The sequence below is a fragment of the Bombina bombina genome, chromosome 3 (assembly GCF_027579735.1).
Source record: "Bombina bombina isolate aBomBom1 chromosome 3, aBomBom1.pri, whole genome shotgun sequence".
Taxonomy (NCBI): domain Eukaryota; kingdom Metazoa; phylum Chordata; class Amphibia; order Anura; family Bombinatoridae; genus Bombina; species Bombina bombina.
In genome coordinates, this window is record NC_069501.1 from 866,672,624 (window position 1) to 866,692,093 (window position 19,470).

General features: G+C 40.2%; 1 protein-coding gene across 1 annotated transcript in view; it reads left to right on the forward strand.

Annotated features, from left to right (window-relative positions):
- Window positions 1–19,470, forward strand: part of TGDS (TDP-glucose 4,6-dehydratase) — a 465,953-nt gene that overhangs the window by 216,652 nt on the left and 229,831 nt on the right. The window lies entirely within an intron of this gene.

The following is a 19,470-nucleotide window of genomic DNA, read 5'->3' on the forward strand; positions in this document are numbered from 1 at the left end:
CCTGTCATTCTCTTGCAACTCTCAACATAGCTGGACGTAGTAAGAGGAAAGTGGTGTAATATAGTTAGTTTTTCTTCAATCAAGAGTTTATTGTTTTTAAATGGTACCGGAGTCGTACTATTTTATCTCAGGCAGCATTTAGAAGAAGAATCTGCCTGCGTTTTCTATGATCTTAGCAGAAGTAACTAAGATCCACTGCTGTTCTCACATATGTCTGAGGAGTGAGGTAACTTCAGAGGGAGAATAGCGTGCAGGGTATCCTGCAATAAGGTATGTGCAGTTTAAGTTTTTCTAGGGATGGAATTGCTAGAAAATGCTGCTGATACCGAATTAATGTAAGTTAAGCCTAAATACAGTGATTTAATAGCGACTAGTATCAGGCTTGCTATCAGAGGTATATACTCTGATTAATGTGCAATATAAAACGTTTGCTGGCATGTTTAATCGTTTTTATATATGCTTTGGTGATAAAACCTATTGGGGCCTAGTTTTTTCCACATGGCTGGCTTTATTTTTGCCTAGAAACAGTTTCCTGAGGCTTTCCACTGTTATAGTATAAAAGTTACAGTTGGTGCAGTTAAAATTACAAACTGTGACATTCAGCTTCCCTCAGCAGTCCCCTGCATGCTATAGGACATCTCTGAAGGGCTCAAAAGGCTTCAAAAGTAGGAGCTGTGGCAGTTGTTATGACTGTTTAAAAAACATATTTTTCGTTTTGTTAATCTGTTTTTTGTATTAAGGGGTTAATCATCCATTTGCAAGTGGGTGCAATGCTCTGCTAACTTGTTACATACACTGTAAAAATTTTGTTAGTTTAACTGCCTTTTTTCACTGTTATTTCAAATTTTGGCAAAATTTGTTTCTCTTAAAGGCACAGTAACGTTTTTTTATATTGCTTGTTAACTTGATTTAAAGTGTTTTCCAAGCTTGCTAGTCTCATTGCTAGTCTGTATAAACATGTCTGACATAGAGGAAACTCCTTGTTCATTATGTTTAAAAGCCATGGTGGAACCCCATAGGAGAATGTGTACTAAATGTATTGATTTCACTTTAAACAATAAAGATCAGCTGTTATCTTTAAAAGAATTATCACCAGAGGATTCTGACGAGGGGGAAGTTATGCCAACTAACTCTTCCCACGTGTCGGACCCTTTGACTCCCGCTCAAGGGACTCACGCTAAAATGGCGCCAAGTACATCAAAGACGCCCATAGCGATTACTTTGCAGGACATGGCGGCAATCATGGATAATACCCTGTCAGCGGTATTAGCCAGACTGCCTGAATTCAGAGGAAAGCGCGATAGCTCTGGGGTTAGACGTAATACAGAGCGCGCAGATGCTTTAAGGCCCATGTCTGATACTGCGTCACAATATGCATAAGCTGAGGAAGGAGAGCTTCAGTCTGTGGGTGACATTTCTGATTCGGGGAAACCTGATTCAGATATTTCTACTTTTAAATTTAAGCTTGAGAACCTCCGTGTATTGCTTGGGGAAGTATTAGCTGCTCTGAATGACTGTGACACAATTGCAGTGCCAGAGAAATTGTGTAGACTGGATAAATACTATGCAGTGCCGGTGTGTACTGATGGTTTTTCCAATTCCTAAAAGGTTTACAGAAATTATTAATAAGGAGTGGGATAGACCCGGTGTGCCGTTTTCCCCCCCTCCTATTTTTAGAAAAATGTTTCCAATAGACGCCACCACACGGGACTTATGGCAGACGGTTCCTAAGGTGGAGGGAGCAGTTTCTACTTTAGCAAAGCGTACCACTATCCCTGTCGAGGACAGTTGTGCTTTTTCAGATCCAATGGATAAAAAATTTGGTTACCTTAAGAAAATGTTTATTCAACAAGGTTTTATCCTGCAGCCCCTTGCATGCATTGCGCCTGTCATTGCTGCTGCGGCGTTCTGGTTTGAGTCTCTGGAAGAGGTCTTTCAGACAGCTACTCCATTGACTGAAATACTTGACAAGCTTAGAACACTTAAGCTAGCTAATTCTTTTGTTTCTGATGCCATTGTTCACTTGACTAAACTAACGGCTAAGAATTCTGGATTCGCCATCCAGGCGCGTAGGGCGCTATGGCTTAAATCTTGGTCAGCTGACGTGACTTCAAAGTCTAAATTACTTAACATTCCCTTCAAGGGGCAGACTCTATTCAGGCCTGGTTTGAAGGAAATTACTGCTGACATTACTGGAGGTAAGGGTCATACCCTTCCTCAGGACAGGGCCAGATCAAGGGCCAAACAGTCTAATTTTCGTGCCTTTCGAAATTTCAAGGCAGGTGCAGCATCAACTTCCTCTGCTACAAAACAAGAGGGAACTTTTGCTCAATCCAAGCCGGGCTGGAAACCTAACCAGTCCTGGAACAAAGGCAAGCAGGCCAGAAAGCCTGCTGCTGCCTCTAAGACAGCATGAAGGAACGGCCCCCTATCCGGTAACGGATCTAGTAGGGGGCAGACTTTCTCTCTTCGCCCAGGCGTGGGCAAGAGATGTTCATTGGAGATCATATCTCAGGGATATCTTCTGGACTTCAAAGCTTCCTCTCCTCAAGGGAGATTTCACCTTTCGAGATTATCTGTAAACCAGATAAATAAAAAGGCATTCTTACGCTGTGTGCAAGACCTCCTTGTTATGGGAGTGATCTGTCCAGTTCCACAGACGGAACAGGGACAGGGCTTTTATTCAAATCTGTTTGTGGTTCCCAAAAAAGAGAGAACCTTCAGACCCATTTTGGATCTAAAGATCTTAAACAAATTCCTCAGAGTTCCATCGTTCAAAATGGAAACTATTCGGACCATCCTACCTATGATCCAGGAGGGTCAGTACATGACCACAGTGGATTTGAAGGATGCTTACCTTCAAATACTGATTCACAAAGATCATTATCGGTTCCTAAAGTTTGCCTTTCTGGATAGGCATTACCAATTTGTGGCTCTTCCCTTCGGGTTAGCTACAGCTCCAAGAATCTTTACAAAGGTTCTGGGATCGCTTCTGGCGGTCCTAAGACCGCAAGGTATATCAGTGGCCTCTTATCTGGACAACATCCTGATACAGGCGTCAAGCTTTCAGATTGTCAAGTCACATACGGACATAGTTCTGGCATTTCTCAAGTCACATGGATGGAAGGTGAACGAGGAAAAGAGTTCTCTATCCCCACTCACAAGAGTCTCCTTCCTAGGGACTCTGATAGATTCTGTAGAAATGAAGATTTACCTGACAGAATCCAGGTTATCAAAGCTTCTAAAATCTTGCCGTGTTCTTCATTCTATTCCGCGCCCTTCGGTGGCTCAGTGTATGGAAGTTATCGGCTTGATGGTAGCGGCGATGGACATAGTGCCATTTGCGTGCCTACTCCTCAGACCGCTGCAACTATGCATGCTCAGTCCGTGGAATGGGGATTACACAGATTTGTCCCCTCTGCTAAATCTGGATCAAGAGACCAGAGATTCTCTTCTCTGGTGGCTTTCTCGGGTCCATCTGTCCAAAGATATGACCTTTCGCAGGCCAGATTGGACAATTGTAACAACAGATGCCAGCCTTCTAGGTTGGGGTGCAGTCTGGAATTCCCTGAAGGCTCAGGGATCATGGACTCAGGAGGAGAAACTCCTCCCAATAAATATTCTGGAGTTAAGAGCAATATTCAATGCTCTTCTAGCTTGGCCTCAGTTAGCAACCCTGAGGTTCATCAGATTTCAGTCGGACAACATCACGACTGTGGCTTACATAAACCATCAAGGGGGAACCAGGAGTTCCCTAGCGATGTTAGAAGTCTCCAAGATAATTCGCTGGGCAGAGACTCACTCTTGCCACCTATCAGCAATCCATATCCCAGGTGTAGAGAACTGGGAGGCGGATTTTCTAAGTTGTCAGACTTTTCATCCGGGGGAGTGGGAACTCCATCCGGAGGTGTTTGCTCAATTGGTTCATCGTTTGGGCAAACCAGAACTGGATCTCATGGCGTCTCGCCAGAACGCCAAGCTTCCTTGTTACGGATCCAGGTCCAGGGACCCAGAAGCGGCACTGATAGATGCTCTAGCAGCGCCTTGGTTCTTCAACCTGGCTTATGTGTTTCCACGGTTTCCTCTGCTCCCTCGACTGATTGCCAAAATCAAACAGGAGAGAGCATCGGTGATATTGATAGCGCCTGCGTGGCCACTCAGGATCTGGTATGCAGACCTAGTGGACATGTCATCCTTTCCACCATGGACCCTGCCTCTGAGACAAGACCTTCTACTACAAGGTCCTTTCAATCATCTGAATCTAATTTCTCTGAGACTGACTGCATGGAGATTGAACGCTTGATTTTATCAAAGCGTGGCTTCTCCGAGTCAGTCATTGATACCCTTATACAGGCACGAAAGCCTGTCACCAGGAAAATCTATCATAAGATATGGCGTAAATATCTTTATTGGTGTGAATCCAAGAATTACTCATGGAGTAAAGTTAGGATTCCTAGGATATTGTCCTTTCTCCAAGAGGGTTTGGAAAAAGGATTATCAGCTAGTTCTTTAAAGGGACAGATTTCTGCTCTGTCTATTTTTTTGCACAAGCGTCTGGCAGAAGTTCCAGACGTTCAAGCTTTTTGTCAGGCTTTGGTTAGAATTAAGCCTGTGTTTAAACCTGTTGCTCCCCCATGGAGCTTTAACTTGGTTCTTAAAGTTCTTCAGGGAGTTCCGTTTGAACCCCTTCATTCCATTGATATTAAACTTTTATCTTGGAAAGTTCTGTTTTTGATGGCTATTTCCTCGGCTCGGAGAGTCTCTGAGTTATCTGCCTTACAATGTGATTCTCCTTATCTGATTTTCCATACAGATAAAGTAGTTCTGCGTACCAAACCTGGGTTTTTACCTAAGGTAGTTTCTAACAAGAATATCAATCAAGAGATTGTTGTTCCATCATTGTGTCCTAATCCTTCTTCAAAGAAGGAATGTCTTTTACATAATCTGGACATGGTCCGTGCTTTGAAGTTTTACTTACAAGCTACTAAAGATTTTCGCCAAACATCTACACTGTTTGTTGTTTACTCTGGACAGAGGAGAGGTCAAAAAGCTTCGGCAACCTCTCTTTCTTTTTGGCTTCGGAGCGTAATACGCTTAGCCTATGAGACTGCTGGACAGCAGTCCCCTGAAAGAATTACAGCTCATTCTACTAGAGCTGTGGCTTCCACCTGGGCCTTTAGGAATGAGGCTTCTGTTGAACAGATTTGCAAGGCGGCGACTTGGTCTTCGCTTCATACCTTTTCAAAATTTTACAAATTTGATACTTTTGCTTCTTCGGAGGCTATTTTTGGGAGAAAGGTTCTACAGGCAGTGGTTCCTTCCATTTAAGCCTGCCTTGTCCCTCCCTTCATCCGTGTACTTTAGCTTTGGTATTGGTATCCCACAAGTAATGGATGATCCGTGGACTGGATACACCTTACAAGAGAAAACATAATTTATGCTTACCTGATAAATTTATTTCTCTTGTGGTGTATCCAGTCCACGGCCCGCCCTTTCTTTTTAAGGCAGGTCTAAATTTTTATTTAAACTACAGTCACCACTGCACCCTATGGTTTCTCCTTTCTCGGCTTGTTTCGGTCGAATGACTGCATATGGCAGTTAGGGGAGGAGCTATATAGCAGCTCTGTTGTGGGTGATCCTCTTGCAACTTCCTGTTGGGAAGGAGAATATCCCACAAGTAATGGATGATCCGTGGACTGGATACACCACAAGAGGAATAAATTTATCAGGTAAGCATAAATTATGTTTTTACAAATCTATCAATCCATGGTATTGCCAGTCCTATATCACAGACTGTGTGAATTATAAAATATACATCCTTTATATTAAATTTGAAATTTACCTTGTTGCAGAGTGTTGCACTGGGATCATATCCCTTATTTATAGTTTTTGGGTTAAAATATTTATCATTTGCAATCTATATTGTAGTTGTTTTGGCATATGTATGTGTGTGTATATACTTTACTTGGCCACCAGGAGGAGGCAATGAGACCCCAAACAAGAATTATATATCCCTCCCACTTCCTCTATCCTCCTAGTAGTTCTTTGCCTACATTCTATCCGTGCAGTGTCTTCCTCTTGAGCATTCAAGAATGAGGCTTCAGTTGAACAGATCTGCAAGGCTGCTACTTGGTCCTCATTGCATACTTTCACAAAAGTTTTCAAATTTGATGTTAATGCCTTAGCTGAGGCTTCCTTTGGGAGAAAGGTTCTTCAAGCGGTAGTAATTAGGACTGCCTCTCTAGCTTTCCCTCCCTATTCATTCGTGTCCTCCTCAGCTTGGGTATTAGTTTACCATGGGTACATTAATGAATTTGTGGACTCTCACTGCCATTAGAAAGAAAACATAATTTATGCTTACCTGATAAATTATTTTCTTTCTTGGCAGTGAGAGTTCACAAACCTGCCCGGACAATATGTAGTGGTGGCAGTCTTTGGCACCTCTATACCCCTTATTTCTCTCTACTTTTCTTTGTCCTCGGCTTTGAACTACAGGGCGGTAGAGGAAGTGGGAGGAATATTTAATGCTGGTTTGGAGTGTCTGCCTCCTCCTGGTGGCCAGGTGAAGTATTTCCCATAGGTAAATTAATTAATTTGTGCACTCTAACTGCCAAGATAGAATTTATCAGGTAAGCATAAATTATGTTATTTGTTTATTTAAAGTGATTACATCTTACTGGGTTGCCATATTTATTTTCATTTGCACATCAGTTATGTAATTGATTTGGTGTATGGTGACATTAATAAAGTCTGGTGGTTTCTAGTAAAGTATTAACTGACACTGTAGACAAGGCATAGACTATCCTATTGTCCAGTGGTTCGCAAACTTTTGCCAGCCACTGCCCCCTTGGTTCTGTAAACTCATCATCAACCCCCTAGCTTACCTGTAAAAAATATTAAATATTTATTCAAATTTTGATTTTTTTTTTTTTTTTCAATAATTAAAATTGTATTATCTAAATATTGTAACACACGCTTTTTAAAGCTGATGGTCACTGTGGAAGACTCTTTTATGCCACGTTTAGTAATTACTTCAAAAGTAAAAAAAAAAAAAAATAAAGTTATGGATGGGCTTGCTAAAGTGATCAAGGCATCAAGTTGGATTCAGCAACGCAGCTAATTGTGTTTAGTGCAATTTTGGATAGGGAAACTGCACAAAACCCAAACAAAGCACTTATCAATTCACCCCAAGAGTGCAGTCTCATATATGACTCTTTTTTTTTTTAAACATGGGATCTACAGAAATAGGCAATGTTTCAAGCACTCAGCCCTTAATCATGACATAATTTACATATTCACAATCTCCAATATATACCTATACAATATTCCGGTGTTCTCCCCAAGTGCACCATCCGGATGATTTTACTCACCACATGGCTAAACTTTAAGACAATATTAAGCTAACTTTCGTAAATATTAAATGTTATCAACATTTGTTGCTCAAATTATCATTTAAACAATTTATGTTTAATTATGCACTTAATTTGTAATATAAAATGATAAATTGTATATATATAAAAAAAAACATCTGCACGATACTTTCATTATTTAATGTGTCCCCTTTTCTTGTAATCCCCATGCTGAAACTGTGAGCTTTTTCAGTTCCTGTTAGAAATGGAAGTGTAGAACACTGTTATATTCCACACAGCCATTGGCTGCACACTCTAGTGAACTATTTATAACTGTCCCTAATTGGACACAGCAGAGAAGGTAACCTAATTTACAACATGGCAGCTCCCATTGTTTTATAGACTGTAAAACTTTACACTTATTTTGTCAATATTTAAAAAGCTAATAAAACTTTAAAAAATATGTCTACATGTTATTCTCAGACTAATCTTTTCTTTGAATGCATTGTTCTATCTAGCAATCTGGCATATGTTTAATATCCCTTTAAGTAAAATTTATAATTTACAGAAAATTTTATAATTTTGCAAAGTATGTCACTGCCCCCACTCGGCAACTTCATATATCACCTCACAAAAAGTTTCCTAAAATTAAAGGTGCCACCTAGTATAATTTACAAATCACAAAAATACAATCAAATCCTCTATGTCCACACCTTTAGGCTACATAGTTTCCAGATAGGAAATCCAGCAAGTCTCTCTTGGATTTAAAAGTAGTGTCTATTCTAACATTAGAGAGCTGTAAAAGATCAAAAACAAAGCAAGAAAGTTGTTTCGCTTGAGACATGTAGACTAAAGCACCACTAATTATGATCATTGCGCTTGAGGGGGGACCCACTAGCACCCTCTCCTACTCCTTACCTACTAGTTCCCCCTATGGTAATCCCAGTGCCCAACTTCCATCTCTCATGCCTATCAGTGCCCCCCTCAGTAATCGCACCACCCCCCAGGGGGCAGTACCACCCACTTTAGCAACCACTACTATAGTCCTTGGACAAGTGTTTTTGGTCTATCCCATAGTATTTTAATACATGCAAAAATGATCAAAAAGTAACTATATACTTAAAATCAAACTTGCCATTATAACATTTAATTTATATAGTAAAAATGCAGTGTACGTTGATTGTTTTTCCCATTGTAATTTACTTCAGGAAATTTGTGTTTATCTAGATCAATTCAGGAGCTTGTTTACATCTAAAGCAGAATGGATCCAAAAAATATTTTTAGGGCCTGTATCCCTGAAGTCCTTTGTAATGCAAAATGGCAAGTTTCAATGCATTTAAAATATTATGAAGAACACCCTATGGTAGTTGTTCGCAGGCCTACCACAGGTGTCACATGGACCAGTCCATAGCCTCCTCTTGTCGGTTCAACGTTATACTCCATATATACATACATACGTACATGCATACATATAAATATATATAGATATATAAATATATATATATATGTGTGTGTGTGTGTGTAAATATATATGATTGATCCAATGATAGATTTATACACACAGATCTAAAGCCAAAGTCTGATTATTTTTTTCTATTTCAGAGAAAGGGGCTAGTATTGAATTATTTGAAGAAAAAAAAAAAAGTGTTAAAAATAATTTTGAAAAAAATTGAGCCAAGGAATAAAAACACAAAAAATTTAGCTAAACTTGAAAATGGAGTTTTAAAGAAATTACAAGAGAAAAAGTCTATACAGTACTGATAAAGTCAGCTGAGGGGTGATTGTAATGAATACCATAGATTACTTACAAGAAGCCAATCGATTGCTAAGTGATAAAAATACTTAAAAACAAACATTTTAATATATGATGGAACTAAATGGGCTACTAGGAAGGGCAACATTTATTGCAATAATCGATCAAAAACAATATCTATTTTTTGAACATAAAATATCCTAAGACTTTTTTTTATTATTTTCTTCCTAAAATCCACATGTCACTTCAAAATCCCCTAGGATGACTTATAATTTTGGGGATTAATTCCATGACATCAAATCATTCTGCATAAATAAGTTTATCCAGAGAGATGTCATTACATTGCCCTCATTTTTGAAGGATGCAACTACATTTCTAAAAGTATTGAGCGATGCAGAATGGGAAGATAATTGTACTTTTTAGTCACCTGTGACTTTAACTCTTTATACACAAACAAGGAAGCAGTTCGTTTTTATGTAATTCAGGATCTACAAATGAGTATAGAACAGGCCGATTTTATAATTTAATCATGTATTTATTTTATTTGGAACGGCAATGGGTACCAAATCCGCACCCAGTTATGCAAATCTTTTTATTGGATACTTTGAATATAGATTTTTAGAAGGAAGCCCATGGGGTGCGAACTGGTACTTTATAGCTGTTAAATAGATTATATTTTCATAATATGGAAGGGCGATTAAGAACTCTTAGATTACTTTTTTTGAAGATTTGAAAATTAATATGATGGGTATGATTTTTACTCATGAAACTAGTAGGAATAGTATTAGCTATCTAGATATAGAAGTAAAAATTATTGATAATGAAATAAAAACTAAACCTTTTTTATTTGACTCAAATAATTATATTCATAAGAAAAGTTGTCACTATAAAAAATGGGTCAATAACATAGTTGTCACTATAAAAAATGGGTCAATAACATATAAATTGCACTAGCATAGGTGATTTTGATGAACAGCCTTCATTCATACTGAATACATTTCTAGAAAGGGGGTATGAAATAGACCAAATTAATGAAGCCAAAAGTTTAGCATGGGAAATTGAAAGGGAGGATTTATTGTTATAGGAGGATAAAAAACACATTCAGGAAGATAATACATTTAATATCCCTTTTTATTATGACTTATAGTATTCATCATAAACAAATAAAATCCATCATTAATAAACATTGGCATATCATTAAGGATGACCTTTTCTTGGGTGATAAAGTGGAACCATACGCAAAGAAGATATTTAGGAAAGCAAAAAATGTAAAAATTTTATTAGCTCCGAGTGAACTAAGATTAGAAAAAACAAAAAAGAGACTTGTTTAGTTACAACTTAAGTGGGTTTTTTTCCATGCCACTGTTGTAAGGGGTGGAAATATTGCAAAAAGAGCATACAGACAAATTAACAGTGACTAATAAGACTTTTGAAATAAAATAAACATATGCAAAGATAAAGACTTTATTTATTTATTACGGTGTGCAATTTTCAATATTTAGGTCAAACCTCACGTTCCCTAGGATAAGAGAACATTTGCTCAATATTGAACATGGTATTGAGGACCATTTTGTATCCAAGCATTTAAAAAAAGAACATGGTAAGAATTCCAAGGTGATACTTTTTTGGGTTTAACGAAAGTAAAAAAAAAGATTGGAGAGGTGTATGTTTAGAAAAAAAAACTCTTTAATACTCACACGTAGTTGTATGCACTGTTCTAATCCACTATCATTGAAGGCAAAGTGCTGAGGAGTAGAATTGGATGAGGAGGGGTGAGTATATTTGCTCATTACTTCTGTGTAGAAACAGGATTATAGATAGTTTTGGACACAATTCTTAATTATAAAAACTTGAATTGACTTTTATGATCCAGAATTGAGGAGCACAGATACATACTTTGTTTCCTGGAGAGTCCACAACGTCATTCCAATTACTAGTGGGATATTCACTCCTGGCCACCAGGGGGAGGCAAAGAGCACCACAGCAAAGCTGTTAAGTGTCACTTCCCTTACCCATAACCCCCAGTCATTCTGTTTGCCTCTGTCAATGGATTCCTTTTTCGGGTACTTTTCCCTGCAAGCAAGGATTTGGGTTTAGCTGTGTCCACATTAATCTCTTGAGTAAGAGCAGTGGTGGCTTTTAAGCAGTTAGAAAGTTGTGAGGTAGTCCTTGCTTGGTTTTCTAACATGTCTTCTGCCCTTTGTATAGAAAGCCAGAGTTGGTTACTCTGTTCTTTCTTTTTCTGCAGATCTCTAATAGGAGTATGTGTCCTGTCGCGCCTTGTGAGCTGTCTTCCTGCCGGTCAACTAGATTTACAGGTTAGTGCTTTTGTCTTTTAGGTATTGGAGACTTGCACTTGAGAAGATTTCCCTGCAGTACTTATTGGGACATAATTAATCCTTTAGGAAGGATTTTCTTGGGCAGGGTGCAGGCACTTTATGTATGGGGTTAACTTTCCATGCGGTTATTGGATGTTCTCTGATTCTTTTTATATATAAGTTTGTTTATTGGGACTTGTATTTATCAGGAAATGTGATTGCTGGACTCTACTTTGTTGTATCAAGTTTTTACTAGGCAGTTGCTGCTAGAAATGCGCACTTTTAGTTATTGCTGCGCAGTTTCTTTTTATGCTGGTCTTGTGACCCCTGCCTCACCCGACTGAGTTCCTGAGTGGAGCAGCGTCATTTTGGGCGGCTTCTTGGTGTCGGATCATTTTTTCGATCGATGTACAGCTGCTTGCCTAACAATTTGGGAATTGAAGGTTAAGGTAGGGCACCTAAGTCTGCCTGAGGTGTAGAGGAGCCTTTTTATTTGTTTTGAATATTGCTCTGACGAGATTAAAAGTTTTTTCTCTTAAAGTGACAGTGTCATTTAATCAGTCATTCCTTTAATTATTGGGAATTATTTTACCTTTGGACATGAAACAGGAGTCTGCTCTTATGGATAAATGTTTATTGTGTCTTGAGGCCCAAATTGTGTTACCTATGCAATTTTGTTCTTCAAGTTTAGAAAAGACTTTGAAATGTAAAGATAAACTTTTTGTTTCTGAGCCTAATGTCTCTGTTCAGGCAATGCCACCGCTTTCTCCTCAAACGTCCCAAGCCTCCACGGCTTCACATACAGTGCCCTGCAGTTCCTCTCAGCTTCCTGGAGGAGTTTATTTGCCATCAGATTTAGCTGCACAGATATCCTCTGCGGTATCAGCGGCTTTATCTGGGAAGCGAAAGAGGAAATCTAAAAACATTTTATGCAGAGTGAGTTAGACTTTTGGGTGTTGATATCACCATTTCTCATATGCCACATAGAGAGCATTAATATTGTATGTTAGAGTCACAGCACAATGTAGCAAAATATAAAAATAGGCAATGAAGCATATAACGGTGGTAAATGAGTGAGTAATATCAGGCTGCAGATATCATGAAAAGCCAAGTCCTGCATATATAGACACTTAGAAATGCATATAGGCGTGATGAATCATTCAAACCACTTTTCCATAGTATATGCAATCTAGCAAGGGGAATGCAGAGCATATGATCCTCATTCACACCAGTCGCTCAAACGCTATTCATTGCTGTTAGTATAGAGACAGGCAAAGGAAGCATGTGTAGCAAGCGAATTAGTCTTTTGTAGCAGGTATATATAATCCTTATAGTAGGGTGTGTAACAGATGTTAGGGAAAACCAGGTTCCGATTGGCTGGGAAAGTGATATGCAAAATAACTGGGTCCACATACAGTGGTAGCGACCCTAAGTAATAAGATGCAATGTGCCCCAAGCCAAAAACAGTAATACTCATCTGCTGTTCACTACCCGGTCTTCGTACTCCGTTAGACTGTGTCTGTAAGTGCGCCAGCTGTAGTCTCTAGCGCTGTATTTCCGGCTCCAACTCTGCTCGGCTGGTCTCCACTCTCGTGGCACGCCTCTCGACTCCTCCTCCTGCCGTGACTTCACCCGGCAAGGCGGTCCAGACTTGCTGTGAACGGTGATATAGGAATGGAGTCCCAGTACTCCATATAGATTAGCGAAAAAAAATATCCAAAAAAAGTTCCAGCAAGTAGTTAGAGTGTGAATTGAATAAAAACAAGTTTTATTAGGACATGATAAAAAAAAAGAGTACAAAAGGCAGACTCCTGTCAAACGAAAGGGAGTATCAAAAGTAAGTCTGACCGGTTTCAGCCAAACTGGCTGTAGTCATAGACATGTCTCACATATGCAGGTGCAATCTATTTAAAACCCTTAACCTCTCCCATGGCAGGTATAAAAGCAAATGTCTCCCAACGTTAACCCTTTGAAAAGAATAGAGATTAATTACATATAAATAAATAAATAGCAAATACAAACTGTATAATGATAATATGCATCTCTTAAAGTAGATAATAAATTATTGTAGCTATTACTGATGAATGCAATAGACTAAAGTAGTAAGAGAATGGATAGCCTAATATAAATAGAAAATATATGTATATACATGTGTAAATAATAAAATCCAGACCTATATATATATACAATAGTGAACATCACAATGTTATAAGGCTAAATACAATGACCATTCTCTATCATATCAAATGATATGAGGATAGATTGTAAAAAAACTCAAAACACTACAGGGTATTAAAGTATGTGGGTGTATATTCCTGATTATGTTTGTATTTTGCATAAACACCTCTATAATGGTGGAATCTGTATATTTGACATATAGCTAGCATAAGGGATATTCTAAGTGATAGTAATAACAATGATTAGAATATTGCAGATAACCCATAAGGGGTGAGCAAACAGCAAGGAACTAAATAACCAGCCTAAGTAAGGACCGATAAAAATATATACCGAGGAGCTAGTTAAGGCCCTAGTCTGAAAGATGAATACTGATGCTGGAAAAGTGTACATATGTGTAAACATATGAATAAACAAAAATTAGTTCATAAGCTATGCACCACTTGTAATCAGTATTTTAGGACAATTTAGTGCTGCCAATAGTTGATGATATCAAATTCGGAGTTGAATCCCCTAGGCAACAGGCAACCGAGTTTATGGATCCAGTAGATCTCTTGGCGACACAGTATGCAGAATTTATCGCCTCACTTGGGGGGTCTGACTACTTGCTCGATTTCCTGCCACCTAAAGGACCCAACTTGACCCTGGTGGACATCCAGGAAGTGTTTGGACAGGGCTGAGACCGCTCTATCATGAGAGATATGATCTTAAGTGCTCATTGATGCATGTCCCTACCTCTCTGGTGGTTCTTCCTACGTACTGCTGATGACACAATGTGCACTCTATGAGATATACCACGAATTTACTGCCACACTTCACACAACCCTTGGTCTCGAATGTTTCGGCCCCAGTAGCTGAAGTGAAGTGGGTAGCAACTTTGACGTGGTCGCATGAACCGCAGGACCTCTTTCCACACCTGAAGGTCCCCTTAAAGTGTAGCCAAGAACTCCTGCTGGGTTCTTCCTTAGTAAACTAGGAGACAGCAAGTTCCCCAAGGTCAAGTTCCTGCGGTATACAAACCTACAGCCATCTTTTATCACTTTGCGTAGGGATTTGTCCCCTCGCAGGATGGGAATATTCTTCCTGACTATGTTACAGACTTGGTAGTATTGTTTGGAATAAGCGATTATGAGAGTGGGTACATTACGTGCTCTCAATGTTTTAGATGTTTCGGTGCCAGGACTATTAGTCCTGTGAAACAGCCTAGACCGATCCATCTGATCGACCTCATATTGTGCTCTCCTAATAACCTTTGCTGGATAATCCCTTTCGAGTAGACGTTTATTAAGGTCCTCACTTTCTCTATAGCAGTCCTCTCCCCGGGAACAATTGTGTTTAATACGCATGAACTGACTTTTCGCAATACCCCATAACACATGTTTAGGGTGACTGCTATTCGCATGCAATAAAGTGTTCCTGGAGATTGGCTTGCGGTAGAGAGATGATGTAATACTGTGGGTATCGACATCGCCCGTCAGTGTTACATCTAGATAGTTCATAGTCCTATTGTGCCATTGGTAGGTGAATTTTAGAACCACTGTGTTAGAATTCAACTGATCTACCAATTCCTGGGCTTGTTTCTCACCTGATGACCAGATGATCAAAAGATCATCTATGAACCGCAGATATTTCTTGATGGAACCAAAAAAAATATTTCTCCAACATTGGTGTGTCCGGTCCACGGCGTCATCCTTACTTGTGGGAATATCTCTTCCCCAACAGGAAATGGCAAAGAGTCCCAGCAAAGCTGGCCATATAGTCCCTCCTAGGCTCCGCCCACCCCAGTCATTCTCTTTGCCGTTGCACAGGCAACATCTCCACGGAGATGGTTAAGAGTATGTGGTGTTTAAATGTAGTTTTTTTATTCTACTATCAAGAGTTTGTTATTTTAAAATAGTGCTGGTATGTACTATTTACTCTGAAACAGAAAAGGATGAAGATTTCTGTTTGTGAGAGGAAGATGATTTTAGCAGACAGTAACTAAAATCGATTGCTGTTTCCACATAGGACTGTTGAGATGAAGTAACTTCAGTTGGGGGAAACAGTTAGCAGACTTTTCTGCTTAAGGTATGACTAGCCATATTTCTAACAAGACTGTGTAATGCTGGAAGGCTGTCATTTCCCCTCATGGGGACCGGTAAGCCATTTTCTTAGTTTCAAACAGAATAAAGGGCTTAATATTGGCTATAAAACTGGTAGACACTTTTATGGGCTAAATCGATTGCTTTATTTGGACATTTTATACATGTTTATGCTGATAATTCACACTTATAAACTTGGGGAACATTTTTTAACGTCAGGCACTATGTTAGACACCTTTTCCAGTCAGGGAGGGCCTTCCCAGTTGTAGGCTGAGCCTCATTTTCGCTCCATTACTGCGCAGTTGTTTTTGAGAGCAAGACATGCAGATGCATGTGTGAGGACCTGAAAGTAGTTGGAAAAGTTTCTAGAAGGCGTCATTTGGTATCGTATTCCCCTCTGGGCTTGGTTAGGTCACAGCAAAGGCTGTAGCTGGGACTGTATAGGGGTTACATTTGTAAACGGCTCCGGTTTATTTTAAGGGTTAAAGCTCTGAAAATTGGTATGCAATACTTTTAATGCTTTAAGACACTGTGGTGAAATTTTGGTAAATTTTGAACAATTCCTTCATACTTTTTCACATATTCAGTAATAAAGTGTGCTCTGTTTAAAATTTAAAGAGACAGTAACGGTTTTGTTTTAAAACGGTTTTTGTGCTTTATTGACAAGTTTAAGCCTGTTTAACATGTCTGTGCCTTCAGATAAGCTATGTTCTATATGTATGAAAGCCAATGTGTCTCCCCATTCAAAATTGTGTGATAATTGTGCCATAGCGTCCAAACAAAGTAAGGACAGTACTGCCACAGATAATGAAATTGCCCAAGATGATTCCTCAGATGAAGGGAGTAGACATGATACTACATCATCTCCTACTGTGTCTACACCAGTTTTGCCCACACAGGAGGCCCCTAGTACATCTAGCGCGCCAATGCTTATTACCATGCAACAATTGACGGCTGTAATGGATAACTCCATAGCAAATATTTTATCCAAAATGCCTGCATATCAGAGAAAGCGCGATTGCTCTGTTTTAAACACTGAAGAGCAGGAGGGCGCTGATGATAATTGTTCTGTCATACCCTCACACCAATCTGAAGTGGCCATGAGGGAGGTTTTGTCAGATGGGGAAATTTCAGATTCAGAAAAAAATTCTCAACAAGCTGAACCTGATGTTGTGACATTTAAATTTAAATTAGAACATCTCCGCGCACTGCTTAAGGAGGTGTTATCTACTCTGGATGATTGTGACAACTTGGTCATTCCAGAGAAATTATGCAAGATGGACAAGTTTCTAGAGGTTCCGGTGCACCCCGACGCTTTTCCTATACCCAAGCGGGTGGCGGACATAGTGAATAAGGAGTGGGAGAAGCCCGGCATACCTTTTGTTCCCCCCCCCTATATTTAAGAAATTATTTCCTATTGTCGACCCCAGAAAGGACTTATGGCAGACAGTCCCTAAGGTCGAGGGGGCAGTTTCTACTCTAAACAAGCGAACTACTATTCCTATCGAGGATAGTTATGCTTTCAAAGATCCTATGGATAAAAAATTGGAAGGTTTGCTTAAAAAGATTTTTGTACAGCAAGGTTACCTTCTACAACCCATTTTGTGCATTGTTCCTGTCACTACAGCAGCGTGGTTCTGGTTCGAGGAGCTAGAAAAGTCGCTCAGTAGAGAGACTCCATATGAGGAGGTTATGGACAGAGTTCACGCACTTAAGTTGGCTAACTCTTTTATTTTAGATGCCGCTTTGCAATTAGCTAGATTAGCGGCGAAAAATTCAGGGTTTGCAATTGTGGCGCGCAGAGCGCTTTGGCTAAAGTCTTGGTCAGCGGATGTATCATCCAAGACAAAATTGCTTAACATCCCTTTCAAAGGTAAAACTCTCTTTGGGCCAGAATTGAAAGAGATTATCTCAGACATCACTGGGGGAAAGGGCCACGCCCTTCCACAAGATAGGCCTTTCAAGGCCAAGAATAAGTCTAATTTTCGTTCCTTTCGCAATTTCAGGAACGGACCGGCCTCTAATTCTGCATCCTCTAAGCAAGAGGGTAATGCCTCACAGCCCAAACCAGCCTGGAAACCTATGCAAGGCTGGAACAAGGGTAAGCAGGCCAAGAAGCCTGCTGCTGCTAACAAAACAGCATGAAGGAGTAGCCCCCGATCCGGGACCGGATCTAGTAGGGGGCAGACTCTCTTTGCTCAGGCTTGGGCAAGAGATGTTCAGGATCCCTGGGCACTAGAAATAGTTTCTCAGGGTTATCTTCTGGAATTCAGGGAACTACCCCCAAGGGGAAGGTTCCACATGTCTCGCTTATCCTTAAACCAAATAAAGAGACAGGCGTTCTTACATTGTGTAGAAGACCTGTTAAAGATGGGAGTGATACACCCTGTTCCAATGACGGAACAAGGAATGGGATTTTACTCAAATCTGTTCGTAGTTCCCAAAAAAGAGGGAACCTTCAGACCAATTCTGGATTTAAAGATCCTAAACAAATTTCTCAGGGTACCATCGTTCAAAATGGAAACCATTCGAACGATTCTACCCACTATCCAGGAAGGTCAATTTATGACTACCGTGGATCTAAAGGATGCATACCTACATATTCCTATCCACAAATAACATCATCAGTTCCTAAGGTTTGCCTTTCTGGACAAACATTACCAGTTTGTGGCCCTCCCATTCGGGTTAGCCACTGCTCCAAGGATTTTCACAAAGGTACTCGGGTCCCTTCTAGCGGTTCTAAGACCGAGGGGCATTGCAGTAGTACCGTACTTGGACGACATTCTAATACAAGCGTCGTCCCTTTCAAAAGCAAAGGCTCATACAGACATCGTTCTGGCCTTTCTCAGATCTCACGGATGGAAGGTGAACATAGAAAAAAGTTCTCTGTCTCCGTCAACAAGAGTTCCCTTCTTGGGAACAATAATAGATTCCTTAGAAATGAGGATTTTTCTGACAGATGTCAGAAAGTCAAAACTTCTAAGCACTTGTCAAGTTCTTCACTCTGTTCCACGTCCTTCCATAGCTCAGTGCATGGAAGTAGTAGGGTTGATGGTTGCAGCAATGGACATAGTTCCTTTTGCACGAATTCATCTAAGACCATTACAACTGTGCATGCTCAAACAGTGGAATGGGGACTATACAGACTTGTCTCCAGTGATTCAAGTAGATCAGAAGACCAGAGATTCACTCCGTTGGTGGCTGACCCTGGACCATCTATCCCAGGTAATGAGCTTCCGCAGACCAGAGTGGGTCATTGTCACGACCGACGCCAGTCTAGTGGGCTGGGGCGCGGTCTGGGAATCCCTGAAAGCTCAGGGACTATGGTCTCGGGAAGAGTCTCTTCTCCCGATAAACATTCTGGAACTAAGAGCGATCTTCAATGCTCTCAGGGCTTGGACTCAGCTTGCAAAGGCCAGATTCATAAGATTCCAATCAGACAACATGACGACTGTTGCGTATATCAATCATCAGGGGGGAACAAGGAGTTCCCTAGCGATGAAAGAAGTGACCAAAATAATACAATGGGCGGAGGATCACTCCTGCAATCTATCTGCGATCCACATCCCAGGTGTGGAAAACTGGGAAGCGGATTATCTGAGTCGTCAGACATTCCATCCGGGGGAGTGGGAACTCCACCCGGAGATCTTTGCCCAGTTGACTCAATTATGGGGCATTCCAGACATGGATCTGATGGCGTCTCGTCAGAACTTCAAGGTTCCTTGCTACGGGTCCAGATCCAGGGATCCCAAGGCGACTCTAGTGGATGCACTGGTAGCACCTTGGACCTTCAA